This window comes from Sarcophilus harrisii, chromosome 3, assembly GCF_902635505.1.
Source record: "Sarcophilus harrisii chromosome 3, mSarHar1.11, whole genome shotgun sequence".
NCBI classification, from domain to species: Eukaryota; Metazoa; Chordata; class Mammalia; order Dasyuromorphia; family Dasyuridae; genus Sarcophilus; species Sarcophilus harrisii.
The window spans coordinates 21419716-21426252 of NC_045428.1; the positions used below are offsets into that span (position 1 = coordinate 21419716).

General features: G+C 32.5%; 1 pseudogene; it reads left to right on the forward strand.

Annotated features, from left to right (window-relative positions):
• The first annotated feature begins 2121 nt into the window (after nt 1-2121).
• Nucleotides 2122-3620, forward strand: LOC100932613 (annotated as a pseudogene).
• Nucleotides 3621-6537: the final 2917 nt, after the last annotated feature.

Sequence of the window (6537 nt, forward strand, 5' to 3'; positions counted from 1 at the left end):
CATTAAAATATCTATCCCTCATCTTCTTTGTTATTTTTTTATCTTTATAGAAGTATGGCAACATCTCACTTGGGGGTTTCTGCTCTAGTTGCTTATTGTTGCTAAGTGTACAAAAATGTGAGCTTGTTAGGTGTATCAGCACAGAATTTATTTCAGTGGGGCTGCCCCAATCATGTTTTCAGTTTATGTTACTCTTTCAGCTATTTAAAAAATTGTTAAAGCCACCATTGATTACTTTTAATTTTCTCAAAAATTTAGTTCAAATTTAACACAAGAACTTTTTTTGATTTTCTCCACTGATAATTTCTTTCCCTAATTTCTATTTACTGGACACATTATATAATCATCTTTGTAATGCTGTTTGTCTCGAATAAACAAACGTAAGTTTCTTGAAGACAAAAATGATTTTGTTTTTCTCTTTATATCATCCAACAAAAATTCTGGCACCTTATAAGCACTTAATGAATATTCACAAAAGAATAAATCTATCATTAAGGAGAAGAAAGGCAGGGACTTTCCCAAGCTTTCTCCCAAACAACTACAAAGATCTTTAGTAGGACCTAGAACAAATCCCCACATGAGGGTGAATTGAAACAATTTTTCAATCCAAAACAATTTAAATTTTTGGCAAGAAAGGACTGTTGCAACAGGGTGACAGTGGAATATTGTCCAGCATGGGACATACCAGCCCAAAATGGAAACCAGCAAAGCAGGAAGAGGAAGGTTTGGAGTAAATGCATTAGTAACTATTTGCAGAGCTCTTAGTTTGCAGGCAGCAAAGGGGTCAAACCCATGGTCAGAAGTAGATCATGGGGGTCTCTTTGTTGATGGTGGGGACAGGGTTCTATTGCTTTGCCCAGTCTCAGTCCTGAGTGGAGGAGCATGAGCACTTTGGAGCTTGTGGCCACAGTGAAGCAGGGATTCTTTTCAGTTCCAGAGAAGAAAAGAGTGCTTGGGGGACAGCTCTTTCTACATTACCATAGGGACCTATTTTAGTTGCTAATTTTCTTTTATGTTTAGGAGAGTGGGAAACACTTTTTCTTAGATCATACCACCTTAAAGAAACTGAACATTTACAGGTTCCTAGAAGTGTCTCTGAATGGGACAATGTGTTCTCCATTCTGGAAGCAGGGATCCATTTTAGCAAAGAGTTCAAAGTCAAGAAATAGGCTGGAAAAATGAGTAAACAACAGAAAAAAATCTAATCATAGAAAGTTACCATGGTGACAAGGAAGATTAAAATACACTCAGATAGAAAATTTAAAATGCTTACTCTAAAGTCTCCAGGGGAAATACACACACATGTATGTATGTTTTAGTCTCAATATATAGAAGAGCTCAAAAATATTTAAAAAATTAAGAGTAGAGGAAAACTTTGAAAGATTATTAAGAGGTATGTAAGAAAATCATAAAATAGAGTCAACAGCTTGGTAAAATAAAGCACACAAAGAATACTGAATAAATTAACTCCTTAAAAATTAGAATAGGCATAATGGAAAAAAGCATAAAAATTTTGAAGAAAAGAACTTATTGAAAAATAGAATTGATTAAATGGGAAAAAAGACACAAAAACCTCATTGAAGAAAAAGTTTACAAATTAAAATTGAATAAGTGGAAGCTAATAACTTTGTAAAACATCAAGGGACAATAAAACAACACCAAAAAGAATGAAAACAATAGAAGACAATGTGAATGATCTTCACCTTGAACAAAGGTGACCTTGAACAAAAAGATCTAGAAAAGATAATTTTTAAAAATGGACTTCTGGAAAGTCAGGATAGAAAAAAAGAACATATTCATTACTTTTTGAGAAATAATCAAGGAAAAATGCCTTGATAAAAACCAGAGGTAAAATAGAAATTGAAATAATTGACTATCTCCTGAAGAGATTCTAAAATGAAAATTCTCAGAAATATTAAAGTCAAAGTCCAGAGGTCCCTTGAAATACAATATTACTGAGGGCAAAGGAGCTAGGATCACAACCAAGAATAATCTACCAAGCAAAAATGAGTAGAATACTTCAATAGAAAAAAAAATAGATATTCAATAAAAGAGAGTATTTTCAAGCATTCCTAGTGCTTGAAAAAGATCAATACTAAATAGAAAAGTTACCATCTAGCTATGGCTATCCACATTCCCAAGGCTCTGGACTTCACCTACATGCTGAAAAGAGTTAAACATTATTTAGAATTGGAGGAAGGTGTGTCTAGGAATACACAAAGAAGGAGTTTGCCCAGACTACCCATGCAGCACATGGACCAAATGGAATAAACAAAATGGTTGTCAATCATCCAGAAAAGCTGTTTGTGACAAATAATGCAGCAACTTTTTTTTTAAAAGCTAGAAGCACAGCATCCTGCTGCAAAAATGATTGTAATGCCTTCTTATATGAAAGAGCTTGAGAATGGCACAAATTTTGTCCTTGTGTTTTCTAGAGCTCTTCTAGAGTTATCTGAACAAATCCTGAGAATTGACCTTTTTGTTTCATTGAAGATTATAAAATAGTTTGCATAAAAGTCACTGAAAATTTTCCTGGTTTGGTTTGTTGTACAAAAATATCTTCCAAAAAAACCCATTAATGAGATATAAGGTTTACTTCAGATTTCCATTAGGAGCAAGCAGTATGGAAATTAAATCTTTTGGGCAAAGCTTATTTCCCAGGCATGTATATATGTATTTTTTCCTGATTTTGATCACTTCAATATTGATGACAAAGTGTGTAAAATTTTGAATTGCGACATATATTCTGATTCGGTGTTTTATGGGATGATTTTAAAGAAAGAAACTGAAGGTGATGTAATTTCCATGAAAGATGCTAGTGTCTTTTTGTCCATTTGATGGCATGATAACTGAAACTAAGGAAACAGTACTGATGAAGAGCAGAACTAAGGAATTTTAGAAAAGGAGAAAAAATCTTATAGATTCACAAGTTAAGACTATTGCTGTTCTGGTGAAAATGTAACAGTAACAGGTGGCAAAGTTGACATTATGATACAAAAACAATATAATGTTGGTCAGGTTGAAATCAAAATGAGATCTCCAAGGATTATAAAAAACTGTTAGTGCTATTGCTCTTCCCAGACTGATTCCTCTTATACTTGAAGATATGGGCCACTGTGACAGTGATTATTCATCTGAGATTAGAGACATACAAGTGGTTGTTTTTAAGAATGAAAAGAAAAATAGTGTCATATCTACTATATACTTCAAGGTTCTACAGATAATCTAATGGATGACATGGAAAGGGCAGTAGATGATGGTGTTGATACTATCAACGTTCTCATAAGAAAAAAATGTCTTGTGCCTGGAGGTAGAGGAACAGAAATTAAATTGGCCAAGCAGATCACATCTTATGAAGAGACATATCCTGGATTGGAACAATATGCCATCAAGAAATTTGCAAAAGCATTTGAAGCTATTCCCTGCACAGTGGCAAAATGAAGTGATCTCTAAACTTCCAAAATGCTGCAGTAATGGATATCTTGGAAACTAGCATTCTAGATATTTACCTTGGAAAATACTGAGCTATCACATTAGCTACTAATGCTGCAGTTGCTGTAATCAGCACTGATCAAATAATTATGGCAAGACAATCTGGTGGGCCAAAATCTCCAAAAGAAAAAAAAAAAGAATTAGAATGATTATCAAAATGACTGAACAGTTATCTGAGTATTTTGAGTGAAAAAAATCCTACTTGTATTCCTCAATGATAGGTAAATACTATCAAAATTTTTGGTCAAAAAGAAAGAAAAATAAAGAAAATCTGACTTCCAAATACAAGACTCGAAAGAAACACAAAAAACTAAACAGCAAATGGAAATCATAAGAGACTTAATAAGTTTAAGCTCTTTACATACTTAGATGGGAAGATGATACTTGTAACTCCTAAAAACTTTCTCATTATTAGGGCAGATAGAAAAAATACATATAGACAGTGGGCACAGGTGTGATTTGAATATGATGGGATGGTATCTTTTTAAGTTTATTTTTTTATTCTTTTATTAAAGTTTTATTTATTTATTTATTTAAAAATTTTTTAAAACATAGGCATGGATAATTTTTCAACATCAATCCTTGAAAAACCTTATGTTCCATTTTCCCCCTCCCCATCCCCTAGATGCAAGCAATCCAATTTATGTTAAACATGGTAAAAATATATGTTAAATCCAATATATGCATACATCTTTACACAATTATCTTGCTGCACAAGTAAAAATCAAATCAAAAAGGGAAAAAATGAGAAAGAAAACAAAATTCAAACAAACAGCAACAAAGAATGAAAATGCTATGTTGTGATGCACACTCAGTTCCCACAGTCTCTCTCTGGGTATAAATGGCTCTCTTCATCACAAGATCATTGTAATTGGCCTGAATCACCTCATTATTGAAAAGAGCCATGTTCATCAGAACTGATCATCATATAAGCTTGTTGTTGCCATAAACAATGATCTCCTGGTTCTGCTCACTTCGCTCAGCATCAGTTCATGTAAATCTTTCCAGGCCTTTCTGAAATCATCCTGCCGATTGTTTCTTAAAGAACAATAATATTCCATAATATCAATATACCGTAAGTTATTCAGTCATTCTCCAATTGATGGGCATCCACTCAGTTTCCAGTTCCTTGCCACTACAAAAAGACATGTAGGTCTCTTTTCCTCCTTTAAGATCTCTTTGGAATATAGACCCATTAGAAACCCTGATGGGTCAAAGGGGTATGTACATTTTGAGATCCCTTTGGGAATAGTTACAAATTGCTCTCCAAAATGGTTGGATCTTTTCCCAGTTCCACCAACAATATATCAATGTCCCAGTTTTTCCACCTCTGCTCCAACATTCATCATTGTCTTTTCTTGGTATCTTGACCAATCTGAGAGGTGTATAGTGATATCTCAGAATTGTCTTAATTGCATTTCTCTGATCAATTTTCACAAGATTAGAAATAATTTCAATTTTTTCATAGGAAAATTGTCTTTTCATATCCTTTGACCACTTATAAATTGGAGAATGTTTTGAATTCTTATAAATTTGAGTCAATTCTCTACATATTTCAGAAATGAAATCTTTGAATGTAAAAATGTTTTCCCAGTTTATCACTTCCTTTCTAATTTTTTCTGCATTAGTTTTGTTAGTACAAAAACTTTTTAACTTAATATAATCAAAATTATCTATTTTGTGTTCAATAATGAGACCCAGTTCTTCTTTGGCCACCAATTTGTTCTTTCTTCCCAGATCTGAGAGATAAATTAAATGATAATATTTTTAAAAAATAAAATTAATCAGTGAGAAAGAGGAATGCACTGAAAGAAGATGAACAGCAGGGTAAATTATCTCACAGAAAAAAAAAAAAAACAAAAAGGAGCTATTACAATGGATGGGAAGATGGGGAGCTTGCAGGAAAGCTTGAACTTTACACTCACCAGAATTGACTCAAAGAGAGAATACTACATACCCCAAATTGGATATAGAAATATATGTTGTCCTACAGGGTAGTAGGAGGGGAAAAGAATAAGAAAATGTGAGAGTATTCATAAAAGGAAGGGTGGATTAAGAGGCAATAGTCAGGAGCACAACACTTTTGAGAAGGGACAGGGTAAAATGGGAGAGAAAATAGAATAGACAGCAGGGATAGAATGAAGGAAAGTATAGTTATCAATCCTAACTATGAAAATACTTTTGAAGCAAATTTCTTTGATACAGTTCCCATTTCTCAAATATATAGAAAAAAATGAGTCAAATTTATAATAAGGGCCACTCCCCAAGTGACAAATGATAAAAATATGAAGTTTTCAGATGAAGTAATCAAAGCTCTCTGTAGTCATATGAAAAATGTTCTTTAAATCACTGTTGATTGGAGAAATACACATTAAACAACACTGAGGTACTTTATCACACTTAATGAATTGACAAAGATGAGATAAAACGAAAATGACAAAAGTTGAAAGGGAAATGAGAAAACTGAAACATCGATGCTTTGTTGGTGGAATTGTGAACTAATTCAGCTATTATGTAGAATAATTTGGAATTATGTCTATATATTTATAGCAGCTCTTTCCTGAGGACAAAAAAATTGGAAACTAGAAGAATGCCCATCAATTGGGGTAACAGCTGAAGATTTGTGATAGAATGTATTTCAATATAAGTAATTATGATCTTGATTTTCTCAAAAAAAACCTGGATTTACATGAATGATGTAATGAATGTGAAATGAGGAGAATGAGAACAATACATACATATTTACATATACATATATATATATATATATATATATATATATATATATATATATATACAGCAACATTGTGGAATTATCAACTATGAATGACTTAGCAATTTTAAGAAATATAATAATTCAAGAAAATTCTAAAGGATGTATCATGAAAATTGCCATCTATTCCCAAAGAATGAACTGATGGAAAACATATTTTTGTTGGGGTTTTTATTTTGGTCTTGTACAACGTGGCTAATATGGAAGTATATTTAACATGGTTATATATGTATATTCTATGTCAAATTGCATACCTTCTCAATGAGGCGATG